The following is a 27,500-nucleotide window of genomic DNA, read 5'->3' as shown; positions in this document are numbered from 1 at the left end:
TCCCGGCCGCTCCACGAGCTGGGCGAATCGAGTTGTACTCGTGCTTCCGTTCGCTTCCTGCGGCGAGACTTGAACGTCTGGGGAGCGAGACTAATCAAAAGCAACCGACTCGGGAAGGTCCCTCCAGGGACCCGAAAGCTCGCCCAATTCACGGCCCTGATTGAAAAATGGTTTCCGGGCGCAAAGTTCACCTGAAGACGCGCAGCAAACCTCACGGGACCCTTGTGGCAAAAGGTTAAGCCGCGGCGCGCGGGGCGCGTGGCGGGCACACGGAACCTGACGCCTGCACGAGGCCGCGCCAGGTGACGGCTGCAGCCTGTAATCAGAACTGCGATCTCGCTCGCCGTCAGACAGCGCTCTGGAAGCGGGGATTTCTTGCTCCGCCAACATGAGGCGGGACGAGACCACACGTCGAGAGCCTGACTTTCTTGCGTCTGAACCGTCCTCTCGGCTTCGCCTTTTTTCCTCGTCTCCCTTTTTGCGAGAGCGTAATCTTGTTGGATCTTAACGCGACACGTCGTCAACCCGAGGGCGGCTCCGTCGGGAGATCTTATCGCAGTCTCTCTCCCTCGGGAGGGGAGCCGCGGCCGGAGCTCGCCCTCGGAGGCGCTCGGGCCCGAGGGAGACTGGCGAGGGCGACTCGGCCGAGGAAGCGACGCGGGAGCGACACGTCATGTGCTGGAGCCGAGTCGCGTGCTACTGTGTGGTGCTGGCGGGGGGCTCTCCACGGCGAGGGGGGCGGGGGCAACGCTGACGTCACGCCACCAATCCCGGAAGGAGGGAGGGGCCTCTCGCGAGGGGGAGGGACCTGGACGCCGCTCTTCCCCCTCCCACTCCTCCCCCGCCCTCTCCTCCCTCTTTCCAGCAAGTGTCACTCCAAGAATCGCTTCCAGATCTCGTCCCCGACGCCACGAAGGCCCCGATTACGATCGCTTTGAACAAATTATCAAAAAGACAATAATCAGATAAGGAAATGAAAAAGTAGAAAAAAGGAGAGTTCCCCGCAATTCAAAGAAGAGAGGTAGATAGAGTGAGAGGTAGAAGCAGCTCCTGGCGAAGTTGCGGTTGCCTACTGTGAGATCCGGTAGGGCGAAGGCGTGCGAGGGGCGGGCCGCGGGCGAGCGAGCGGCGTGGCCCGCCCACGAGAGGCGAGGGGGCGGGCCGAGCAGCGTACTCCAGGGCGGCCGCGGAACCCCCGCTCTCTTCGCACAGTTGAGTGGCAGCCGCTCGCTCGGCCAGTCGCGCGTTACAGTTCCTCTCGAAGCCACCTTCCGTCCGAACCCGCAGTGTCCCAGTGCTTCTGTGTTCAGTGGATAACTCCTTGGTAAGAGTCTCTCGCCTTTGGAAAGCGTGAAACCGCAAGCAAATCCTGCCGTCGCCTCGAAGGAGCGTGGAGCCAAGTCCCCCTTTAAGACAGCAGCAAAGTTTCGTGAAATTCTGAAACGGAAAAGCGAAAGATGCAAAATTTTCGGTGATTGTGAGAGAAGTGGCCCCACTGCTGAAGCCCAGTCGTGTGCACTTGTCCCGTGTATGGATGGGCAGCCAACGAAGGCTAAGCCATTCCGGTTGATGAGCAGAAGTCAAGCTGACAGTTGACAGCAAGTGGCTACTCTCTCCCTCCCTCTTCCTCTCTCTCTTTCGCCCGGGTGATCTGGTTAATACAGTGCACGACCCGAATTGCAAACGGTTTATAAGTGAAACAAGTGACTCAGTGATTTTTTTCCTCTTCGACAAGCAATCTGCACTCAACGAAGGATCTCTCCAAACGCAAGTACAAACCTATCTACCTTGTATTATCACTCGCCAACTTTTTTTCTCTCCAGCATTCGAAAGTATTATCGCAGCTTTGCAATGAAGCGGAGTGTTTGTGTTAGGGTTTTATATAAGATTTAATTCTTAGTTTATTTAGTTTCGTGCGACTAAATAACACATCACGACGTGGGTGATTTCAACGTCCGCACAAGAAGTGATCTCCGTCATTTTCGCTCCGCGGCAGCCAGGAATAAGTTAAGTAATCGACTTAATATCGGGAGAACATGCAACCGTCTCGTTCCCACTTCAGGTCCCATGAACTAGTCCGTTTTATCGATGGATATTGGCAGTGACAGGGGGAGGGACCTGCTTTGAGAATATTTATTTATTTTACGCCTTTCTACAAAATCGTATAATCAGTAAAGTACATTAGACAGGTTTTGCTCTCTTTACCGCCGGGCTTATCGGCATTTTAATCTGCCCCATTGGCTGTTGCAAGTGCTTCCAACGGAGTGCCTTATCGCAAGCAGACCCAAAGAACACTTGCTTGAGAGTGCAGTGATCTCAGCCACCCAGCGGGCACCCTTCGAGAACGCGAGAACGGGAGGCGGCCCTTCCATAGCCGGCAGGGCGCATGAGATGGCCTCGATCCAGTATTTAGTCTATAAAATTCTATATATGTAAAGTAGTCGAAAGTCGCCTCGCAAAAACAAGGGCTCGTTCGGGGAGGATGTCCTGGCAAATCTTTATTCCTCGTGGTTATTCCGCTGATCGCTCCTTATCAGATAAGGCGCCGTGGCTGGCCAAGGGCCGTCACCGCGGGGCTGGACGCCCTTCAGGTGGGGTTGGCCTCGCGGATGGGTTCTTCCTCGCTGTGATTTGCTCAGGAAGGGGGTGGGGGGTTCAGTCAAAAGGGAGTTCAAACGGAGCTAAAGATCTAATGGCAAGGAATTATAATAGACTTCAAGTATCCGATAGTTCAAGGCATAAGGATCTGGAGGAGGGCAGGACCTGGTCCCGGCGGCGGGAGAGCAGGACGCCCCCGGACCCTTCCGAACGGCGGCCAAAGGAGGTCCCGGATGACGAGGGGAAGGGACCGGAGGCAGGCACTCGAGGCGTCGAAAGTCTGCGGGTTTTGTGCGCCCGATTCCGCGCCGCCGGAGCGAATTTCTCTGCCGAAGTTCATTTCTCTAATGCGCGGTCTGGAGGGTCGTGGTCTTGGGGCTTTGTAATTTCGCGCGATTAGACGCCCTCGGTGCGATATCATTTCGATTTCGGGCGGTGGAGGCGCGCCTTTCGTTTTTCTCTTTTTTTGTTAATGTTTGTAAATATATCTATTTGTACGTCTTATTACGTATCGTCTCTTTATTCGCTACGCCATAATTTCCTTGCATAAAATTCGATGCAAGAGATTACGAGGTGATTTATCTTATATTTGTTCATCTCCTTTAGACGTGTTTGTATCTTCGTGTTAGTAAGTTCTGCGAGACATGAGCGAAGAGTAATGCGATGCAGGCCATTCAATCACGTGACTCGTGTAAGACAAAGGTTTCTAATCCAAGAGCAAAATGAAAGTCTAATTAAAGGCCGCTGCAGCGGAGGTCCGAATCATGATAATAGAAATCGACCCTTAAATCGGGCGATTGGTCGCCAGCGAGGCACCAGCTCTGAGGGCGATCTGAGTGCGATTTATGAATCCGGCGAACGCTGGACTCAGACCGCCCTGAAGAGGAAACTCTCGAGGGCCGTTCTGCCGAGGCCTCCGCGCGCCCTCGCTGTCAGCCTTCCTGCCCCTCGGAGGGCGGGCACCTGGGCACCTGGGGCCACTTCCTGCCCGCCGAGGAAACAAAAGTCGCCAGTGTTAAATAAAATAACAACCGATTCGAGGCGGGAGCTTCACCTCCCTCAATGTATTCAGGTATGATGACTTGGAAATTACCCTCAGTTAACTGCCCTTTTCCCTCCCCCCCCCCTCCCCTTCCCCCTCTCCCCCGGGCCTTCCCCTAACTTAACCCCCCCCCCGTGCCCCCACCCCTCCCCTTACGCCGAAACACGTGCCCATAGTCAGCTGGAATTCTCTGTCGCTTCGCATCTGTCGCCGTGAGCTGACGAGGAGCTGCGCCCGAGCTCTCCTCTCGCCGGCTCCCTTGGGGCTTCCCCGCTCTCTGGGTGTTACTGACGCTGCTGGCATTGTGGCTGTCGTCTTAACTATCTGTGTAGTTGTTATTATCATCGTCATCTTAATATCATTATCATTATTTTATTATGATGATTATTACTATCGTTACAGTATTACTATTATTATCATGGTCTTCATTTCTATCTATCCGATCGAATTATTATCTTTCCGTTATAGTTACGACTACTATGTGTGTGTGTGTTCGTGTGCAGTAACGTAAGCTCTCCACAAAGTCGGACTTTTCATGGGTTGCAGGATATGAGTTGTAGGTTGTAGTCCCCCGCTCGAGAGGGGAAAGAGGGAGGTGCGAACGGGACCCGGATGAGAGGGGGGAGGGGGGGACGTGAGGGTGGTCGGGGCGGACATGCTAACAGGGAGGGCACGGACAGTACCACCTGCTTGTGACTGTCCAGTTCAATTACCTGTGGCGACCGCTCTAATCAACCACCTCTCCCCCTCCCCCGTCCCTCCCCCTTTCCCTCCCCTTCCTCTTCCTCTTTTCCACTCTCCCTTTACCTCCTTCATACCCTCTCCTCCCCTTCGTATCCTCCTATTCCTCTTCCTCCTCCTCCTCCTCCTCCTCCTCCTTTTCCCATTCTCCTTTCATCCCCCCACCTCCTGCCCTCCTCCCTCCCCTCCTCCCCTCAGTACCCCCTCCCCCTCCCTCTCTCCTGGGAATTGAGGGAGAGGGACACTTTGGCGTCCGTCAGGAGACAAAAGCATGTTTACAGTCATTAGCATAAACGCAAGATTAGCGCCACTGTGCTCGGGGTTCGGCCATATTTGCTTGGTGATCCGTCTACCACTGAAACCCAAATGGATAGGTGGGGGTGGGGGGAGGGGAGGGAGGAAGAGGGGTGGGGGAGGGGGAGGGGGGGTTAAGGAGAGGGAAGGGGGTTCTGGGGGAGGGGAGGTTGTTGACACAAGGAGAGAGAAAGAGAGAGAGAGAGAGAGAGAGAGACGAGAGTGGGGGGGTGGGGGAGAGTGAGGAATGAGGCAGGGAGGGGGGATGGGGGAGGAGGATTGACTCCTGTTAGTATCAATGTCGGATTTGCGGATTTGCTGGGGATTAGAGGAGGCTTTGTCGAGCGTTTACACTCGCCTCTTCCCTCCCTCGTTCTCTCCTCGGGGTTCGATTATAGGATATCGAAGGATTTGCCAAAATAAGATGTCGGCCGCAGATACCTGAGGCGGCGATGCTTGGCGACGGGAGAAAATCGGTAATGAGGGGCTGCTTGCGACCCGCTCGGAGCCGACGGTCTCGGGCGCCGACGCCGGTTCCCACGGGTAGATGGGCAGGGGGGTCGATGTGCGGATGGGTGAGTGGATAGATGGATCGGGAGAGGGATGGATGGATAGTGAGGAAGTGGACAGATAGATAGATAATGAGGAAATGGACAGATAGATAGATAGTGAGGAAATGGGCAGATAGATAGATAGTGAGGAAATGGGCAGATAGAAGAGAAGATATGTGCATAGATAGATAGTGAGGAAATAGACAGATAGATAGAAGAGTAGATACGTGCATAGATAGATAGTGAGGAAATAAGTAGATAGAAGAGAAGATATGTGCATAGATAGATAGTGAGGAAATAGACAGATAGATAGAAGAGTAGATACGTGCATAGATAGCTAGACAGGAAATAGGTAGATAGTGAGGAAATAGGTAGATAGAAGAGTAGATATGTGCATAGATAGATAGGTAGGCAGTTAGATAGATAGGTGTATGTGTATCTTTACATAAGTACAAATCTGCGTTGATTAAATTGAACACACGCAAGTACACACTCACATGAACTGTTCGTGGACATGATATAGAGACATGGTTTTAAACATACACCAGCGTCGCCTCATTTAAGTCACCTCACTCTCCCCGTGAGTCTCATGTCGCCCCGGGCCGGACATGAGGCGAGCGAACGATGGCCAAAAGAGGTGAGGGTGAGGGGGTGGGGGGGGTGAGGTACGGGCAGGGGAGGGCCGTTAGCATCGATGGAAAGTACACTCCCTCCTCACCCTACCCTCTCTCCCCTCTTCCCGTTCTCTTTCCTCGCCCCTCTATCCCCACCTCTCTCTTCCTCTCTTTCTCTCTCCCCTCTTCCCGCTCTCTCTCCTCGCCCCTCTATCCCCACCTCTCTCTTCCTCTCTTCCTCTCTCCCCTCTTCCCGCTCTCTCTCCTCGCCCCTCTATCCCCACCTCTCTCTTCCTCTCTTCCTCTCTCCCCTCTTCCCGCTCCCTCTCCTCGCCCCTCTATCCCCACCTCTCTCTTCCTCTCTTCCTCTCTCCCCTCTTCCCGCTCCCTCTCCTCGCCTCTCTATCCCCACCTCTCTCTTCCTCTCTTCCTCTCTCCTCTTCCCGCTCTCTCTCTCCTCGCCCCTCTATCCCCACCTCTCTCTTCCTCTCTTCCTCTCTCCTCTTCCCGCTCCCTCTCCTCGCCCCTCTATCCCCACCTCTCTTCCTCTCTTCCTCTCTCCCCTCTTCCCGCTCCCTCTCCTCGCCTCTCTATCCCCACCTCTCTCTTCCTCTCTTCCTCTCTCCCTCATCTCCTCTCTCTCCTCGCCCCTCTATCCCCCCCTCTCTCTTCCTCTCTTCCTCTCTCCCCTCATCTCCTCTCTCTCCTCGCCCCTCTATCCCCACCTCTCTCTTCCTCTCTCCCCTCATCTCCTCTCTCACCCTCATGAGACCGGACACAGGAAGTCATGCTGGAGAGGGAGATATATATATATACCTTCCCTCATGACGTGGGAAGTGGGAATACATTATCTCCCCCTCTCTCATTATCTCTATTTTTGTTGTTGTTGTCATTATTGTTGTTGTTGCTAGTGTTATTGTTATCATTACTATCGTCATTATTATTATTATCATCATCATCATTACAATCGTTATTACTATCATTATTATTATTATTATCATTATTGTTGGTGCTATCATCAGAAATATTTTTTTTTTCATTATTGTTCTTATTATTGTCATCTATTATTATCATTATTATTAGTAGAAGTAGTAATAATATAATTATTATAATAATTATTTTCATCATAAGCTTTGTTCTAATTACAGTTCTTATGATTTTTATTGTTAACATTATCATTTTTATTATCAAAATTATCATTATTATTATTATCGCTAAGTATCATTAACGTTATTATTGTTATCATTAATACTATTACTATCATTATTATAAATTTTATTATTATCATTTAATAATAAGATTATGATTATTCGTTCCCTTATATGGCGGTGCAGAGAAAATTTAAAAAAACAATAATGCTAATAATAAAACGGAAAAAATAAAATAAGCGAAAAAACGGCATAATATCCGTAATAAACAGACTACATCCGGTTCATAATAAACGTGACTTTGTGCGGATTATAATAATGACAGAATGATTAGGAATTATGCAACAATTTTTGAAATATACTATGATTTTGCATTGGTCGCTGTTTGCATTGCAATTTGCTTGCATTCTGATCTATTGGAATTAGAGTTGGAAATTTGAAACCTATATTATGATGATTGTGTCTGAGCGATTTTTGATGTGTGTTTCCGCTCTTTTATTCGAATTATTAGAACGATCATGTCTGATTCGGTATCAAGTAACAGTTATTATCATTATTATTATTATTGTTGCTCATGTTGTTATCACAATTATTATTATTATTATCATCATTATTATTATTATTATTATTATTATTATTATTATTATTATTATCATTATCATTATCATTATTATTATCATTATTATTATTATTATTATTATTATTATTATTATTATTATTATTATTATTATTATTATTATTATTATTATTATTATTATTATTATTATTATTATCATTGTTATCATGATCATTGTTATTATTGGTAGTAGTATTACTATTATCGTTATTACTATTATTATTATTATGATAATTATTATTACTATTTTCATTATATTATTATTATCAGCATTATCATTATCATTATTATCATTACTGTCATTATTAGAATCACAATTATCATTATTAACGATATTCCGTTATTAATGAATTTGTTATAGGTATTTGTCACGTTCAAGATTTTTATTATCTTAGTTCATATAATTGTTGAAATTTTCATTTTGATTTTCTTAATATTATTTTCAACGTCATTGATATTGCTATTCTTGTTGCTTAAATAAATATTGTTATTATTATCCTTATTATTAATAGTGTTATTATTATTACCATTATTATTATTATCATTATTAATATTGATAATATTATTGTTATCATCAATATCATAATTATTAGTAGTATCATTATTAGTATTATTGTCATTATCATTATTATTCTTATTATTACTATTATTATTGTAGTTATCATTATCATAAACATTATTATCTTTATCATCATTATTATTATTATTTTTATTATTATTATTGTTGTTGTTGTTGTTGTTGTTATTATTATTATTTTTATTATTATTATTGTTGTTGTTGTTGTTGTTGTTATTATTATTATTATTATCACAATCATCAAAATTTTCTCGGCAAAAGTCCTTTTCTTGTCCCACGTTAGAAAGTACATCAGAATAATTTCGTCCTTTTGGAAATTATTAGAAAGCCCCCCCCCCCCCTTTCCTTCGCTTACCTCTTACCCCCCCCCCCCCCCACTTCCCCCGTTTGACATAAACCGCTTTTCCGTTGACACTCCTTTCCTCTCTCTCTCTCCGCCCTCTCCCATCTCCCGTTCGCCTCTTTCCTTGTTTCCCTCTCCCTTTTTCCTTCTTCCTTCCCTCCCTCCACCACCTCCTCCCTTCCTCTTATTCTTCTTTATTTCTTACTCCCCCCCCCACTTCCTCTTTCCTTCCTTCCCCTTTTTCCTTCTTCCTTCCTTCATTCCCCTCCTTCCTCTTCCCCTCTCCATTTCCTCTCCCCTCCGCCCTCCCTCTCCCTCCCGCACTCCTCCCCCTCTCCCCCTCTTCCTTCCTTCCTCGCGGGCGGAAGTGGGCGCGAAGGAGGGCGCGGCGCCGCCCATTACCCGACCAGTTCCGCAGGATGCCAGGCTACGGGTGCGGGCGGGGGCGGCTCCCCTTCTCCCTGCTCCCTTCACCGCCGCCGCCGCCGCCTCCTGCTCGCCCGCTCGGTCCTGCCACCTGCCTGCTTGCGCGCGCGCGCTCGGAGGCCTCTCGGCGCGCCCTTCTCCTCGCCCCGGGTTGGCTGGCGGCTCTGCTGGTCGCTCTTTCTCCTTTCTGTCTCTCCCTTCCGCTCTTCATGTCCTTATTCTCTTATTCCCTCTCCTCCTCCTCCTTCTTCTTCTCCTTCTCCTCCTCCTCCTCTTACTTCTATTTCCCCTTCATCTTCTCCTTCATCTCCTCCTTCCTCCCCCTCCTCCTCCTCCTCCTCGCCTTCTCCCTAATCTTCTTCATCGATATTATGTTCTATGTTAAATTAAAGGGAAAAAACGTGTTTGCATTCACTCCTCCTTCGGTCGCCCTTTTTGGTGCCGTGTGCAGCTCCTTCGGTGAGTAGACGGTTTCGAGCCTCGACCTTTAAGAGAAAAATAAAAAAGGCAAAAAAAAAGTAAACACTACAATCAACAACAGCGAATTCTTACTGCTAATTCGATTTGTTTTGCTTCTTTTTTTCTCGTCTTCTTTCTCTTGTTTTTTCTCTCGTCATATCTCATCCTCGTCCCTTCTTCTCGTCTACCTTTTTTAGGTTCTTACTCCTCTTCACCTTCCTCGTTTCCATATTTTCTCTTGTCTTCTCTTCTTCCTCCTCCCCTACCACTCTCTTCCCCTCTGTACCTCTTCCTCCTCCTCCCCTTCTTTCTCTCATAGTCCCCCCTTCCCCCCCAGGACCTGAGCCCAGTTTCTCAGCGAGCGAGAGACAGGTCGGATGAGAGGGTCCCGCCTTGTCCACTCCCACTCCACTCCCTCTGTCCAGCCCACTTCCACGCCTTGCCCTTCTCCTCCTCTCTCCATTTCTCCCTTTCTCCTCTTCTCCCACCTCTCTCCCCTTCTCCTTTTCTCCTCTTTTCCCTCTACACCCACCCACCTCCCTCTCCTCCCCTACAGCGCCGTCCCCTTTCTCCGTTTTCTTTGACTTCGTAGAAAACGGGAATAGCTTGGTTGAGGCGCTGTTCGCTTCCCATTCTCCCTCCCCCCTTCACCCCCTCCCCCCTCCCCCTCTCCCGTAGTATGTCAAAGGCTATCTTTTGGGTATCTCCTTGGTATCGTCTGGGCATCGCGATGGTATCTCGCAGGTACCGCTCGGTAGGTGATGACACCTTGTCGTTATCCTTTGGTGTTTTTTCTTCTCGTTTTCTTTGATATTTCGTTCCAATTCGGTGTTTGGATGTTATTGTGCAGCCTTTTTTGTTTACATTTTAATTTTCTTTCTTTCTCTCTTCCACCTAACATGAGAATGAATCCAAAAACATCAAAATAATTAATGAAAATATGAGTAACTATTGTATTCCATTTTAAACCTTCCCTAAAAGAGAGAAAAGCGAGCAAATACAAGCAGAAGAGCAGAAGCGAAAGCAGCGAGGGCGGAGCAGCACATACCCCGGGCGGGCGTCCGAAATGCCCAGCAGCGGTAGTTAAGAGTTAATTGGCCGCAGTTTCCCATAAAACTACCAACTCATCCTCCACGCACGCACATACATGCAGTGTGAGTAAATATTGTAATACGTACATACCTACATATACCTACATACATACATATATATACATACATATATACATACATATACATACATGCGTACATATAGATAAACATACATATACATACATATATTCATTTATATACATACATACGTAGATGTAGTGTAGTCTTACACATACATACATAGGTACATGAGTATATTCGTACATATAGACATAGATAAATCTACATACATGCGTATATACAGACATATACGGAAACGGAAACACCCACATACCTTCAGCATGTACAGAGACGCCCGTACGCACACTCATAAACAAAAAAAAATATTTTTCATTCACACAGATCCATCGATACACACACGCGTACACACGCTCACTCACACCAGTCATTACTCGGGTAATTACTAGGGCAAATGGTCATATCTCCCTCCCCCCCTTTCCTCCTCCCCCTGTCCCCCACCTCACTTCCCCCATTACCCCACCCACTCCCGCTCCCCTGGCCCCCCCCTAAGGACTTCCCCCCAGTACTCCCCCCTCTCTCCCCTCCTCCCCCCTCCCCCTCCCCCCACGCCCAATACTCGTTCACCGGTTCGTTTCTCTTTAATAACTGCTAATTAGCCACAGGAAGGACGCCAAAAAGGGTTAATCTATAGCGTTTGAACCATCTTCCGCGGCCGTTCAAAGGAGGGGGGGGGAAGAGGGTGGGGGAGGGAGAGGAAGAGGAGGAAGAAGAGAGAGAGGAATAGGAGGAAGGGAGAGAGAGGAATAGGAGGTTGGGAGAGCAAGGTGAAGGGAAAGAGAGGAATAGGAGGATGAGAGAGAGAGAGGAAGAGGAGGGAAGGAGGAGAGAGAGATGAGGGGTAGAGAATGGGGGGAAGGAAGCGGAGGAGGCGAGGGAAGTGGAAAGGGGAAGAAGGGGTGGACAGGAGGTGGGGGAGAAGAGGAGGAGGAGGATATGAAGGAAGGGGAGGTGAGATGACGAATTGAGTATGGAAGGAAGTCATTGAGAGGGGGGAGAGGGCAGGGGAAGGCAGGGGGGGGAGGGCTGGTCACCTTCATCTACCTGAGTCCAACAGCTGTTTATTTTTTTCGCGCTAATGACAGTTTTATTCCATTTTTGGCCTCGTTTCTTCAAATTCGTATCTGGTGTCTTTTGATTGTCTTTTTATTTGTTTTCTCTCTTTGTTTCTTTGGACCTGGAACGTGAGAGCGTGTCCGCCTCGGCCCATTGTCTCGGCCTCGAGAACCCGCGCCGGACCGATCAGAACCGAACTGTTACGCCATTCTCTGTATGTGTATATATATATATATATATATATATATATATATATATATATATATATATATATATATATATATATATATATGTGTGCGTGTGTGTGTGTGTGTGTGTGTGTGCGTGTGTGTTTATATATATATATATATATATATATATATATATATATATATATATATATATATATATATATACATATATTAGACACATAACGGCCCGTACCAGCCCGCGCGCCCGCAATCTGACAAGAGACGCGATTTGCTCGGCCGCTGTCCGCCCAAACGCCTCCCTGGGCAGCCGAGGCGCCCGCGCCCGCCGCTCATCAGCGTCGTCAGCGGCGATAAACTCGTCAGCGGAACGGTCTCCCTCTCTCTCTCTCTGTCTCTCTCTCTCTCTCTCGCTCTCTCTCTCTCTCTCTCTCTCTCTCTCTCTCTCTCTCTCTCTCTCTCTCTCTCTCTCTCTCTCTCCCTCTCTCTCTTTCTCTCTCTCTCTCCCTCCCTCCCTCCCTCCCTCCCTCCCTCCTCCCTCCTCCCTCCCTCCCTCCCTCCCTCCCTCCGCCAAACGGCCTCCCTCTCCCACCTCTAAGCCTATCAGGGGCGCCCATCTCCTCCCGCGACGCCCGGAGAGCGGGACGTGTCGCGGGCGGTTTAAGACAGACGTCAGGCGAGGCCGGCGGGGATAGAGCAGGGGCGGCGCTATCGGCCTTGTCATCGGGGACGAGATAGGATAGCCCAGGGGAGCGCCGGGGATGGAGGGGAAAGGGGGAAGGGGGAGGGGGGGTGTGGGACTTGCATTTGGGTTTTTTTTATTTTTTTTAACTTTTTTTTTTTTTGTTTTTTTTTGGTGTCCGGACTGTTTCGTGTCCATTAGCGAATTTGCTCTATTTGTCCTTAAAAAGAGGAGGTCTTGTCTGGGAGATCTGGGATATGGAGGGAAGGAGGGGGAGGAGGGAAGAGGAAAGGGGGAAGAAGGAAGAGAGAAGGGGAGGGGGAGGAGAAGAGGGAGCAGGAAGGAGAGGTGGAGAAAGGAAGGGGAAGGGGAGGGGGAGGAGAAGAGGGAGCAGGAAGGAGAGGTGGAGGAAGGAAGGAAGGGGAAGGGGAGGGGGGAGGGGAAGGAAGGAATGTAAAAAAAAGAGAGTTGTTTGTTGTGTAAATCGATGCGCTGAGTGGCTGACCGATGTCGAAAACTTGTCGCGCCCACGAGGTAAAAAAAGGAAAAAAAGAGAAGACACATCTCGCTTATGCACTCGCAGGGCTCTATCTACTTTCCGGAATTAGCTATAAAACGAGACACGGTTCTCACTCTCTCTCTCTCTCCCTCGCTCTCGCTCTCTCTCTCTCTCTCTCTCTCTCTCTCTCTCTCTCTCTCTCTCTCTCTCTCGCACTCTCGCTCGCTCGCTCTCTCTCTCTCTCTCTCTCTCTCTCTCTCTCTCTCTCTCTCTCTCTCTCTCTCTCTCTCTCTCTCTCTCTCTCTCTCTCTCTCTCTTCCTCACACTCTCGCTCGCTCTCTCTCTCTCTCTCTCTCTCTCTCTCTCTCTCTCTCTCTCTCTCTCTCTCTCTCTCTCTCTCTCTCTCTCTCTCTCTCTCTCTCTCTCTCTCTCTCTCTCTCTCTCTCTCTCTCTCTCTCTCTCTCTCTCTCTCTCTCTCTCTCTCTCTCTCTCTCTCTCTCTCTCTCTCTCTCTCTCTCTCTCTCTCTCTCTCTCTCTCTCTCTCTCTCTCTCTCTCTCTCTCTCTCTCTCTCTCTCTCTCTCTCTCTCTCTCTCTCTCTCTCTCGCGTCCCCCTCCTTAGCATCCTTTCTCCTACCCCTTGTCCCCTGTCCCCCTCCCCCCCCTTCTGCAGCCTGATATTTTACTTTTACCAGCGTCCGCCCCCCCCTCCCCCCTCTACCCCATCCCCTCCCCAAACGGAGGGATCTACACCGTGTTGTTTTAATGAGACTTCGATAAGCATATAAAGGCGCGAGGTTTCTTCCTGGCCCTCGGCTCGCGCGCCTCCTCGGACCCTCGGCTCCTCGGCTCCTCTCAGCGCCTCTCCCCGTCGGTCGGCCCGTCGGGATCGCCGGTTCGTAGGGCGGTCGGCTCTGGCTGTCTGAAGGGTGGGGGGGGGGGTAAGGGGGGAGGCAGTGACAAAAGCCTTTTTTTCTGTATCTTGCTTTTCGTTCTTGGGTCTTCTCCCTTTATTTCTCGATTTTTCTTCTTTCCTCTTCTTCGTCATCCATTTCTGATTATTCCTCTTCCTTCAGAATTGCGTCTGACCCATCCTGTCCTTCTCTTCTTCTTCCTTCTCCTCCTGCTCCTGCTCCTGCTGGTGCTCCTCCTCCTCCTCCTCCTCCTCCTCCTCCTCCTCCTCCTCCCCCTTCTCCTCCTCCTCCTCCCCTTCCTCCTCCTCCTCCCCCTCCTCCTTGAGAATAGCGTTCCACACCCGAAAAACTCGCCGTCTTTAAGATATGAACTTAAATATCTTATTCACCGAATGAAGTCACCGGGGAATATATACATACATACCCACCCGAAACCTTTTTTTTCTCCTTTCTGTCTTTCTTTCTCTTTTTTTCCCCCACCCAGATCATTTCGCCCTTCTCTCCCCCGGACAAAAGGACCTTAATTCTCCATAAGCAGGGATTTAAACTCAAAGTAGAAAAAAAAGAAAAAAAAAAATGGTACGCGACACTTGACTATGGGTTCCTGCGGCCGCCCTCCGCCCGCCGCGACCAGCACATACCGGGACTCTTCTGCGCGCTATCAAGATATGCGCTATCTTTACGGGGGCGTGGCTGTCAGGGGAAATTTAGCGGAGGGCGCCGCGTGTATCTTCAGGACGAAAATCGACCCGAGTTGACGCAAAGGTGGCGAAATGGCGGTCGAAGGAGCGGGTGCATTCTCCTTCACCCCTCCCTCCCTCCCTCCGTCTCTCCGTCCCTCCGTCCCTCCGTCCCTCCGTCCCTCCGTCTCTCCTTCCCTCCCTCCCTCCCTCCCTCCCTCCGTCCCTCCGTCTCTCCCTCCCTCCTCTCCCTCCGTCCCTCCCTCCCTCCCTCACTCCCTCCTCCTCCCTCCCTCCCTCCCTCCCTCCCTCCCTCCCTCCCTCCCTCCCTCCCTCCGTCCCTCCCTCCCTCCCTCACTCCCTTTCGTCTTTTCGGGGTCCTGCTTTGGGGGAGGGGGGAAAGATGGGGTAGGAGAGGAATGGAGAGACGTGGGGAAGAATAAGGGAGTAATGGAGTAAAGGGGAGTGTTGGGGAGATGTGGGGAAAGAGGGAGTGTTGAAGAGTGGTGGGGAGGAATTGGGGAAGTGGGAGTGCTCGAGAATAAAGACGAGGAATAGAAGAGACATGAAAAGATGGAAAGAGGAAAAAACGGTAAAGGGTAATGTGATTTTCAAGAGAGATGGAAGTAAAGAATAGAGAGAAAGAAATGAGTAAAAAGAACGAATTAAACGCACGTGAAAGCAAGATCAGAACGAGAAGAATACGAAGAGGAGGAGGAGGAGGAGGAGAAGTAAAAGAAAATCGAGATACCTCGTCCCCCCCTTTTTCCCCCCGCGGAGTAACTGTCGTGTCGAAAAAAGAAAGTTTTCATCCTACCTGAACTTTTAAACTAGGGCTGCCATGCTTGGTTGACTTGGCAGCCACCACACTTATAAAAAGGAACAGGGAGGGATTGATAGGAAGAGAGAGGGGGTGAGGGAGAGAGAGAGAGAAAGGGAGAGAGAGAGAGGGAGAGGGAGAGAGAGAGAGAGAGAGAGAGAGAGAGAGAGAGAGAGAAAGACGGCGAATGCAGTTGTCATTGCATCTAATCTCTTCCTGAGCTTCTAAGTCTTTCCAGATCAGTCACATTTGTCGTCCTCTTTTGAGTCGCGGAATTCAGGACCAGACTTATGACTGATGCGTGTGAGGTGGAATCCGTACATGTGTGTGTGTGTGTCCTGGTGTGCACCCGTGTGTGTGTCCAACCGGGCGTGCGGGCGCGCGGGCGCGGGCCCCCTGGGCGGGCGGGCGGGCGGACAGGTGCGTACCCGGCGCGGATTAGGGCGCGCATCTCACGGCGGACTCGGGGTGTAAATTATACTTTGTCAAGCGGCGGATTAATGTCCGGCCTCGGATCTAATGGCGGCCGGCCGCGGCGGCGGCAAGGAGCCGTTGCGGAGGCGCAGCGGCGGCGGGAAGGCGCTCGCGGGCGGGAGGGGGATCGCCGGCGTCGCTTGCGGAGGTTGGCCTTTCTCTCCTCTCTTTCTTCTCTGTCTTCTTCCCTTTCTCTATTCTGCTCCTTCATTTCTTCCCCCTCTCCCTCCTCCCCCCTTCGTCCCCGGCGATGTCGTCACCGCGAGAAGAAATAGCTTTCCGATCCGATCGGCCGATAACATTGATCGGGAAGTCGGTCCCGCCGCGTCGGTGATGGCATTGGGATGCCCCGCCCCCCCCCCTTCCCCGTCGCCTTCCACTCTCTTCTCCTCTCCCTCTTCTTCTCGTCCACCTCTTCATGACTCTGCTTCTTCTACTCCGTCTTCCTCTTCCTGTTCTTTTCTCCTCCTCTTCTCCTTCTCTTTCACATTTTTTCTTCCTCCTCCTCCCTCTTCTCCTCCTCCTCCTCCCTCTTCTCCTCCCTCTTCTCCTCCTCCTCCTCCTCCTTCTCCTCCTCCTCCTCCTCCTCCTCCCTCTTCTCCCCCCCCTCCTCCTCTCCTCCTCTTCCTCCTCCTCCTCCTCCTCCTCCTCCTCCTCCTCCTCCTCCTTCTCCTCCTCCTCCTCCTCCTCCTCCTCCTCCTCCTCCCTCTTCTCCTCCTCCTTCTCCTCCTCCTCCTCCTCCTCCCCAGAAGAAACGCGAGGAAGAAGCGGCCGACACTTCCAAGGATGTCGGGATTTTGTGGCGGAAGTCGGGAGACAATGCGGCGGCGGCGACTGGCTGTGACGCGCCGGCTAAAAATGCGTATGAGAGTGGTGGTGAATATCGTGGTGATGATGGTGTTGGTGATGGTAATGGTGATTGTGAGGCTGGTGGTAAAGATGGTGTTGAGTATCGTGGTGATGCTGGTGATGATTGTGAGGCTGGTGGTAAAGATGAGGGGGACTGTGGTGGTGAATATGGTGGTGATGATGGTGTTGAGTATCGTGGTGATGATGGTGGTGATAATTGTGAGGCTGGTGGTAAAGATGAGAGGGCCTGAGGTGAGGAAGAGGATGATGATGATGGTGTTGAGTATCGTGGTGATGATGGTGTTGAGTATCGTGGTGATGATGGTGTTGGTGATGCTGGTGATGGTGGTGGTGATGGTGGTGGTAAAGATGGTGTTGAGTATCGTGGTGATGCTGGTGATGATTGTGAGGCTGGTGGTAAAGATGAGGGGGACTGTGGTGGTGAATATGGTGGTGATGATGGTGTTGAGTATCGTGGTGATGATGGTGGTGATGATTGTGAGGCTGGTGGTAAAGATGAGAGGGCCTGAGGTGAGGAAGAGGATGATGATGATGGTGTTGAGTATCGTGGTGATGATGGTGGTGATGGTGATTTTGAGGCTGGTGGTAAAGATGAGGAGGGCTGTGGTGAGGATAAGGCTGCTGTTGGTGGGGAAGAGGGTGAGAATGATGGTGATGGTGATTGTGAGGCTGGTGGTGAATATCGTGGTGATGTTGGTGGTGACTGTGAGGCTGGTGCTGATGATGAGGGTGACGGTGGTGAGGACAAGACTGTTGTTGGTGAAGAAGAAAATCATGATGATGGTGTTGAATATCGTGGTGTTGGTGATTGTTGTAGTGATGATGAGGATAATGATGATGTTGATGACTGTAGGAATGGTGATGATAATGATAATTATTCTGGTTCTGATAATGATGGCATTGTTATAGTGGCAATAATCATGACGAGAGTAGTAATTACGACAATAATGAGGATTAAGAAAAATTGTAACGGTTAAATATATATATATGTATATATATATATATATATATATATATATATATATATATATATATATATATATATATATATATATATATATATATATATATATATATATATATATATTATTGAAGATATCTGATTTCAGGGAACAAAGGGAAGGTTTTCTTTCGTATGCTTAACCTCAATTTTATTCTCCTTCTATTCGCTCTCTTTTCGCTATTTTATTCGTCTTTATAATAAGCAAGATATTTCCTTATTTACAGTTATGTACTTTGGAATTTATCTGGAATTCTGTATTTAGTCTTGAATTATCAGTTCCTTAGATTCTGTCTGGAATTTATCTTTCGTTAGGAAATGTAGTTCGCTATTTTTCTGTTATTTCTGATTTCGTTGTTATTATTATCATTTCTCTCTCTATCTCTCTCTCTCTGTCTGTCTCTCTGTCTCTCTGTCTCTCTCTCTCTCTCTCTCGCTCTCGCTCTCGCTCTCGCTCGCTCTCTCTCTCGCTCTCGCTCTCGCTCGCTCTCTCTCTCTCTCGCTCTTTCTCTCTCTCTCTCTCTCTCTCTCTCTCTCTCTCTCTCTTTATATATCTCAGAAGCGAGCGGCTGTCGAATTGCTGTCGAGCCTTCAGAAAGTTGAACGTCATTATATATGTCATTGTGTATTGTTTTATTCCCCGGAATGAACACAATAAATGACAGAAAAAGAAGAGAAAAAAAGGAAGAGAATGAGAGATGAAAAAAAGACAAAATCCCAAAATGAAATGGCACGCGTGAGCATTGTTCATTTCCGGTCTTTGGGTCCGAGGCTTTTTCTTATCGTTCTTTTCCTTCTAATTCTTTTTCTCTTATTTGCTCTTTATCTTTTTTTTCATTTTTTTTCATTTTTTCTTTTTTTTCTCTAATTCTCAGTTTTCCTTCTTTTTTTGGGAAGAATATTTTGAAAAAAGTAAGGCGTTCTTTCTTTATCATTTATTGGTTCTTTAATTTTTTTATTAGATATACATAATTATTTTAAAGATAGAGTGGAACAAAAGAATAGTAAAAATAGATAAAACAATTTATATTGAAAAGTAAGGCGAGCGTGCGCCAAAGACACATTTTCTCTCTTTTTTTTACTTATTCTATAAACCCAAAATGATAGTGAAAGATTTTTAAGCGAACAAGATATCTATAAAAGAAAAATCCAAAGCACGAGAATGAGACGAGCTCTGGAATGGGCGCCGAGGGAGCGTGAGCTCGAAGGCCCTCCCTTCCACCCCCTCCCCCTCCCCCTTCCTTCCCCCCCTCCCTCCTCATCTCTCCGCCTCCCCCTTCCTCCCCCTCCCCCTCCTTCCTCCTCCTCCCTACCCCCTCCTTCTTCCCCTTCCTCCCCTTTCGTCCTCCTCCTCATCTCTCCCCCCTCCTTCTCCCCCTTCCTCCCCTTCTTCCCTCCTATCCCTCCCCTCCCCTTTCTCCCCTCCTTCTCCCCCTTCCTCCCCTCCCCCTTCCTCCCCTCCCCTTCTCCCTCCTTCTCCCCTTCCTCCTCCTCCCTCCCCCTCCCCCTTCCTCCCTTCTTCCCCTTCTTCCTCCTCCCCTCCCTCCTTTCTCCCCCTTCCCTCCCACCCCCTTCCTCCCCTTCCTCCCCCTCCCCCTCCTTCTCCCCCTCCCCCCCTTCCCCCTCCCGCACAAAGGGCATCGCCGGAATGCCCCGCCCGGCCCGCGACTCCCACGCCTCGTAAACACCTCAGCCGTCGGGCGCGGGCGGACTCCGTCGCCTAATTACAAGAACTCGTGACGGGGAAAGACACTCGCGCAGAGGGGGGGGGGAGAGGGGAGAGAAGAGAGGGAAGGGGAGTAAAGTGGGAAAATGTAGGGGAAGGAGAGAGAGGGGAGCGGGGAGAGCTGAGAGGTGGGGGGAAGGGGAGAGAAGGAAGAAGTGGGGTGAAGGGAAAGAGGTATGTGAAGAAGGGGTGATAGAGAGAGAGGTAGAAGGAGAAAGGAGATAAAGACAGAAGCAGGAAGAGCGAACGGGAGACAGAGAGAGATAGAGTCACAGAGAAAGAGATTGAAGGAAAGATACAGCGAAACGAGACAAAACAAAAGCTCGAACAAAAAACCCTGCCCGGCTCCCTTCGCGGGCGGCGGCCGCGGCCCCGGCTGTCCCGCCGGCTGACTGCGCCGCCGAGGACGACACTGTCCTCCACGCCCGCCCTCGACGCTCGCCCTCGCCCGCCCTCATCCTCTCCCAGCCGCCCTGCCCGCCCACGCTTATCGCTCCCCTCGCCGGCGCAGCGCCACCCGACCGCGCCCGCCGATCGTCCCTTGTAGATATTTACGACAGAACCTCCGGTCGCCCTGACGCTGATCGCGCACGAACAAGTCCACTTCGGGATGTGACTGCTTATCAGATGGTCCGAAGGCGCGCGTCGGGGCCGGCTTCGGAGCGCGCGGCCGCCGCCTCCCGAGCCGAGGGATTATGACGTCGGCGGAGATCGCGCGCCGAGCGGACGTGTCGAATCCCGCTAATTAATTGCCCCCAAATTAAGTAAATTAGGATTTCCCTGCGCTAATTCATGCTGGGATAAGAGAGTCTTGCTGGAGCGTTTGTTGGAACAAGGGATCGGAGGAGGAAATCTCGGTTCAGAGAGAAAAAAGCAGCATTCATATTTATGCATCTCCGTTCCAACGCAAAGCCGCGCGCACTCGTTCGGACGCGGCCACCCAGAGCGCCCATGTAATCACCGCCATAATTGACGCCGAACGAAATCATGACGCACAAAGGTACACACGGACGTACACACATGTGCACCTCATCAGTCTACGCGGCCGGGCCATTCACTTCCCCTTCGGAGCGCTTACGGAGATGAAGTGGTCGAAGGAGGCGAAGCGAGGGGGAGGGGAGGGGGGGGAGGGTGCGAAATATTGCATACGTTTTAGCCAAAGAGAGAGAGAGAGAAACGATAAAAAAGGAAGAGGAGAAAGGGGCACTAGAGACAGAAAAAAAAGAAAAGAAAAGACAACAGAGGATGAAATTAGCGCCCCTCTTGCCTAATCGCGCGAGGGCGGGAAGGACGCACGCGGGACCTACAAGGAACTCCCCCCCCCTTTACCCCTACCCCTTCCCCCCCTTTACCCCTACCCCTTCCCCCCCCTTTACCTCTACCCCTTCCCCCTCCAAAAACGGGAAACCAAACCAAACCAAACAAGATCTTTCCGTCTGTGCCAACCCTCCGCGGCCATCTCCCGGCGGGGCGGACGGAGGGAACCAGACGTCCATTCGCGATGCAAGTCACTCGGAGTTGGATTCGATGCAGCATTTTACCCGTGATTAGCGCGGGCGCCTTCGGGGGGATTCTACCCGTCTACCCGTCGCTGCCGCTCGGCCGACGGGGGGAGGGGGGAAGGGAGGGGGAGGGGGAGAAGGGGAGGGTGGGAGGTGGATATGAGGGGGCATTGGGATGGGAGGGAGAAGGGAGAGGGAGAGAAGGAGGGTTGAAAGAGGGAGGATAGGGGGAAAGGAGGGAGGGAAGAGGTGAGTGGGAAGGGAGGGAGGGACGGAGGGGAGGAGGAGTGAGGAGGGAAGAGGAGGGAAGGAGGGCTTTAGAGGTCAGAACGAAGAATGAAACAAAGCTAAAAATTGATTAGTCCGCGAGAGACTAAATGGTCGGGGCTATTGTCTCCTCTTCCCATTCTCTCTCTCTCTCTCTCTCTCTCTCTCTCTCTCTCTCTCTCTCTCTCTCTCTCTCTCTCTCTCTCTCTCTCTCTCTCTCTCTCTCTTCTTTCTTCACGGTTTATATCTCATTTGCATATATATTTAAGAAATCAGTGATACCTGTATGTGCATACGATCTCGAGTATCATTCCTTCACAAACTAATATTTCGCTTCAATTTGAATCGCTCTTTTTCTTCCTTCTTTTTTTTTTTTTTTGCGAAATCACAAATCAACTTACACGCTCCCCCCCCCTTCCCCCTCCTCACGCCCTTCCAACACATCTTATCGCGGCCCCTTCAGGTATTACTGTTAATTAGGCGTCCGACACACGGGGGACAGGTGAGAGCAGCCGTGCAGCCAGGGTGTGGGCGCGCATGGGTGAGACTGATAGCCGCGATGCGAACTGTTTAGTCCCCCCTGCAGCGCCGCGAGGAGCGATAAAAGAACATGGAATGTGCGTGGGGCGATTTCATAGAAAACGGGCGACGAGGGTGGTCAGCCGGGCGCTGCTCCGTTTTCTTTGGCTTCCCATTTTCTGCGGTTGACGCCTTTCGTGCATGACCAATGGCGTCGCCGGTTGAGGGGGGACGAGGCGAAACAGGCGGCTCATTGGATTTAGGAGAGGATTTCCAGGTTCTGTTGCTTCAATGAAGGCTTGTTTATCTTCTTCTGCGATCGGTTTGTTTATTTGGTTTCAGGACTTTAGTTGTAAAAAGATTATTTGTAAATTGTGCTTTGCTTCTTTCCAACTTTGTTTTTTTCACTTGTTTCTTTTTCCTTCTTCCATCGCCTGTTCCCTCTCATTCATGTCTCTTCTTACTTCCCTTCCTCTTATTTATTTCTTCTTCGTCTTCCCTTCTTTTTTATCTTTTCTTTTCTAATTTCTACCGCTCCCTTTTCTCCTCCCGTTCCTCTTTCTCTTTATTTCTTCCTCTCCTCTCCCTCCTCTCCCTCCTCTCCCTCCTCTTCCTCCTCTCCCTCCTCTCCCTCCTCTTCCTCCTCTCCCTCCTCTTCCTCCTCTCCCTCCTCTCCCTCCTCTCCCTCCTCTTCCTCCTCTCCCTCCTCTCCCTCCTCTTCCTCCTCTCCCTCCTCTTCCTCCTCTCCCTCCTCTTCCTCCTCTTCCTCCTCTTCCTCCTCTTCCTCCTCTCCCTCCTCTTCCTCCTCTCCCTCCTCTCCCTCCTCTTCCTCCTCTTCCTCCTCCCGCACCAATGATTTAAAGCGACAGGTATGAGGTACTTGTAACAACGTTTATATAGACTCCGTGAGGAATTCCGCATCGGCTCGAATATTTTATGGTCTTGCAAAAAGGACCTTTTTTCTTTTTTTCTTTTTTTTCCTTTATTTTTTTCTTTTCTTTTTTTTGTGCTTTCTTTTTTTAATAGCAGCTGAATAGGATAGATCGGAAATCCTTGTGGGATAAGCTTAGCGAAAAGTGTGCGAAGAGAAGCAAAGGAAGAGGAAGAAGAGAGGAATAAGGAAGGTAGTTAGCTTTCGTGTTGCGAGACGGAGGGAGGAGAAGTGGGACAAGAAGACAATGAAAGGGGTAGTAGAAGGAGAAGGTGATGATGATGAAGAAGAAAGAGAAGAAGAAGAAGGTGATGATGATGAAGAAGAAAGTGAAAAAGAAGAAGGCGATGATGATGAAGAATAATAAGTTGACGAAGAAGAAGAAGGAGAAGGAGAGGATGAGGGCGCAGGCGCGCAGGGGCGCCGCGCAGCCTCCCTCGGGTGGAAACTCGCGGCGCTTCCCCCGTGATCGACAGATACGTGTGTTCCCCGAAGGAGATAGCTGGTAACGACGTCCCTCCGGCAGGGGCCTCGGCGCCCTCCGTCGCTAGGGTCGAGCAGGGCGGGGAGAGGGAACGGAAGATCGACCTTGGGGGCTCCCGCGGGGGCGCCGTGTCTTGCCCCGCCGGCCAGCGCCTCGGCCCGGATTAATGGGGCTCCGTGAATCGGCCGAAGGATTCCAACAAGCGGAGGAAAAGCCCAGTTAAGGCGGCCGCCGACACGAGCGCCGCGGGACAAAAGGCGCCAATAATGCGCTTTGTAAATCACTTTTTTTTTCTTTTTTTTTTTTTTTTTAGCTGGATTTTTGCCCCTTTTTATTAGCTCTCTCATTCTCTCATTTACTCTGTCTATCTCACGTTCTCAATTTCTTGTTCTCTCTCTCTCTCTCTCTCTCTCTCTCTCTCTCTCTCTCTCTTTCTTTCTCTCTCATTTTCACTTTTCTCTCTCTCTCTCTCTCTCTCTCTCTCTCTCTCCCTGTTCGTGAGGTAACATTAGCGGCCTTGTTCCCCGGGATCGAATTTCGAGCGTGCACAGCGCCTAAAATGGTTAAAGCTGGAAATAAAAAAAGAAGGAAATGTAGAATAAAAAAAGAAGAATACGAAGGAGAGAGAGAAAGAGAGGGAGAAGCAAAGAAGAGAAAATGGGTTCCCTTTTTTCTCGTCTCGAACCGTTGCGGGAGTGAGTTTCCCGGCATGCAATGGGGCTCGGAGTGAATAATTGCAGCGGAGGAGTTTCATTCTGCTTTCTCCTGCTTCCCTCCCTTCACCTGCGCCCCCCCCCCCCCCGGTCCTTTCACCCTCCCTCCCTCCCTTCCTCCTCCTCGTTCTTCCCTCCCTCCTTCGCTCCCTCGCTCCCTCCCTCCCTCCTCGTTCTTCCCTCCCTCCCTCGCTCCCTCCCTCTCACCCCTCCCTCCCTCCCTAACCTCACTCCCTCCTTCCCTCCCTCCTTCCCTCACTCCTCCTCTCCATCAGCGAGTCATCTCCTCCAAACTTTTAAAAGGTGGAAAATATGTGTCTGCGTGTCTATGTATGTGTGTGTCTGTATGTGTGAATATATGTGTATACACACTCAAATACACACATACACACACAGTTATAGATATGTATATATATATATATATATATATATATATATATATATATATATATATATATATATATATATATATATATATATATATATATATATTTATACATTATATATATATATATATATATATATATATATATATATATATATATTAAACGAGATATTTATCACCCGTGTACATAAACCATCCAGATAAGAGTTGCCACGTCACAAGATCTCAGGACCCCCCCCCCCTCCCCCTCCCCCTCCCGTCGCTCAAGGTGAGGCCGAGTCACCGCCGCTGTCACGCTCCTGGCAGAGGCTGTGACATCATAGCCATGCCGTCATCGCTCCGGTACTCATGACGTCATCACCGCCGTTGCAAGAGCGCCGACGTCACCAAGAGACGATCGGCTCAAGTAGGCAGTGCCACGGGGAGGGGAGGAGGGGGGGGGGAGGTGCTCCGAATAGGGGGCTGGGAGAGGGGATGTGGATGCTGGCCCTTCTCCGCCTGCTCTATCTCCCCCTCTACCCCCATGCCCCCCAGACCCCACACCCCTCCGCCAGTCATGATTTCTGGAGAACCACAAAAATGCCGATGTCAACACAGATCCACGAAGTGACTCACGAAGTACGCCCAAAAAAAAAAAAAAAAAAAAAAAAAAAAACGTTTTTTATGTGTGTTCAAATACATACATTCTTTTTTTTCCCGTAAGTGACACAATTTCTCGGAAAGCGTCTCCTTGGAGCATCACATTTTATTTCCTCATTTGATAAAAAGAAAAAAAAGAATTGTCATTAAAGTAAAAATAACTAACGCATTACTTTTTTTTCCTTCGAGAATTAAACATTCCCTGCGAATGGGAAGAAGAAAGAGGAAACAAAATAAAGGAAGAGAGGTAGAAATGCGTATAAAAGGCAACAAAAATGTTAAGTAGGTTGAGAGAAGGTTTTCCGAGCTAGAAGGCCGTCGGAGAGGTGGGGAGAGGGGGAGGGGGGAGGGGAGGGGGATAAAGGATTTAGAGTACGCCAATTTTCCCCTCTTCCCTCCCTCCCTCCCTCCCTCCCTTCCTCCCTCCCTTTCCCTCCTCGTCCGTGGTTTCTCCTGCGTTTTCTTCGTCCTTGGGAGAAGGGAGAGAACGAGCGAGAACTCAGACAGCAGCATCTTTCTTCTCTTTGTCTCCCTCCTCTTTTTACCTCTTTCTCTCTTATTTTGTTTTGTCCTTCACCCTCTTCTACATCTCCTTTGTCTTTATTTCTTTTCTCATCTCTCATCCATCCGTTACTTTATCTCTCTCTCTCTCTCTCTCTCTCCTGCCTTCCATCCCCCTGTTTCTTTCTTACCCTCCTTCTCTCCCTTCCTCCTCTTCCTCTCTCACCCTATGCTTCCTCTTCTTCCTCTTCTTCCTCTCCCCCCCCCCCATCTTCCTGAGCCTCCTTCGCACCCATTGATGGCTGATCGATCGAACCCCCGACCGAACTGGGCTCGTCTTCGGATCAACCTCCAGGATCTCCAGCTGAGTTGCGCTTCTTGTTTCCTCTTTCCTCTCCCCGTTTCTTGTTTCCTCTTTCCTCTCCCCGTTTCTTTCTTTCGTTCTTTTTCTCGTCTGGTTTCCTCTGCAGATTTAGCATCGCCGGCCGGACCGCAGGCGCGACCTTAGCGGTCCGTCTCGAACGCGGAAAACCCGCCGCCGACAATCAGACCAAAAGCCAGTTTCAGGCCACAATTAGCCGCGTCTCCATCCTTGTCTCGCTGGTGCTCGACCGCGGGGGTGGCGGCGCGAACCTCAACCGGCCATTAAGGCTGGAAATCCCCCGCGAAGCCGTCTCGGTGTCGGCCTTCGGTGTTCCCGCTCGTTGGGCTCTTTCTTGCCCCCTCCTCCGGTAGGGAGAATGTAGCACGAGGACGGTAATCATGTCCAGAACATAAACAAAACATCTCTTCACGGCGGGGTGCATCTGGGAGGGGGAGGGAGGGGGGGGAGAGGGAAGAGGGAGGGAAAGGGAAATAGATTGAGAGGAATATAGAAAATGACCAGGATAGAAGAGGAAGGAGAGAGAAAAGAGAGAGCGAAGAGGACATGGAAGAGGGACGTGAAGAGGAAGAAGGGGCCTGGGGGACGGGGGGGATAGAGTGACGTCACACGGGCCTTTTCGATCACCGATTTGCACAGGACGTCCGACGGCGCCGAAGGGAGTGATCGGCCGCCCTGTGGTGGGATCCGCCGCGCCCTTCGCCCTGTTTTGATGGGAGATTTACCGCCCTCGCCCTGGGGCCCCGAATGCGCTCTCCGCGATAAGATCTTCATTTACCTTTATTGCCATTGTTGCTATTGTTATTGGGAGCATTATTATTATTGTAATTATTAATTTCATCGTTATTATTAGTATTCTTAGCTTTATTATTAGTATTATTATCGCTATTATTATCATAATCACCATCATTTTACTGTAATTATTCCAATTATCATTTTTTATTATTATTATTATCGTTATCATTTTATTCCTATTTCGCGACTTCCTTCGGCGAATTCCCTTTCGTCATCGCTCTATGCCTCGTTCGTGATCTCTCGCCGCCGCCGTGACGAAGACGAATCGGTCGCGATGCCAATGGAGTTCCCGAGTTTTTTTTTTGTTTTTTTTTGCCTGCGTCAGGAGTGATGCGGAGTTTCATGGCTGCGTCTGTCTGTTTGTCTCTTATTCGCTTGTTCTCGTCGTATTTTTTCTTATATTTTTTCTTTTTTTTTTTCTTTCTTCTCCTCGTTTGCTTGTTTGTTTGTTTGCTTTTTTCTTTTCATTCTTACCTTTTCCCTTCTTTTCATTCTCCATTTTTCCTTCCCCTTTTCCTTCTTCCCATTTTCCCACTTCTTCCTTTTCTCTCTTCCCCTTTTCCTTCTTCCCATTTTCCCTCTTCTTCCTTCTCTCTCTTCTTCTCTTCCTCCTTCTTCTCCTCCTCCTTCGCAGTGCCACAAAGCGTAGTTATCCTTCACAGCCTCGTCACCGCTGCCTGTCTCCCTCGCCTCACGACCTCCTAACGACCACGACTACCTAGCTATTACGACCACCTGACTATTACGACCGCCGCTCGGTCACGCTCGCCACTGGCCGGGTCGTTATCTCGTTATATATATTTTTTCTCTCTCTCTCTCACTGTCTTACGTTTTGTCTTTGTCACTGTCGCTGTTTTTTTGTTTTTCTTTTTTTTTGGCCGAAAATGTGGAAAAATG

At 49.7% G+C, this 27,500-nt stretch overlaps 1 long non-coding RNA gene across 2 annotated transcripts in view; it reads left to right on the top strand.

Moving 5' to 3' along the window:
• Window positions 1-1,192: 1,192 nt before the first annotated feature.
• LOC138859167 (uncharacterized) overlaps window positions 1,193-27,500 on the top strand; it is a 92,683-nt gene continuing 66,375 nt past the window's right edge. For both annotated transcript variants that reach the window (XR_011398282.1, XR_011398281.1), the window contains exon 1: window positions 1,193-1,324. This is a non-coding gene — a long non-coding RNA (uncharacterized lncRNA). The remainder of the gene's footprint in view (window positions 1,325-27,500) is intronic.

This window comes from Penaeus vannamei, chromosome 40, assembly GCF_042767895.1.
Source record: "Penaeus vannamei isolate JL-2024 chromosome 40, ASM4276789v1, whole genome shotgun sequence".
Classification (NCBI taxonomy): domain Eukaryota; kingdom Metazoa; phylum Arthropoda; class Malacostraca; order Decapoda; family Penaeidae; genus Penaeus; species Penaeus vannamei.
Note: the sequence above shows the minus strand (reverse complement) of the source record. Positions and strands in the feature narration are given on the sequence as shown.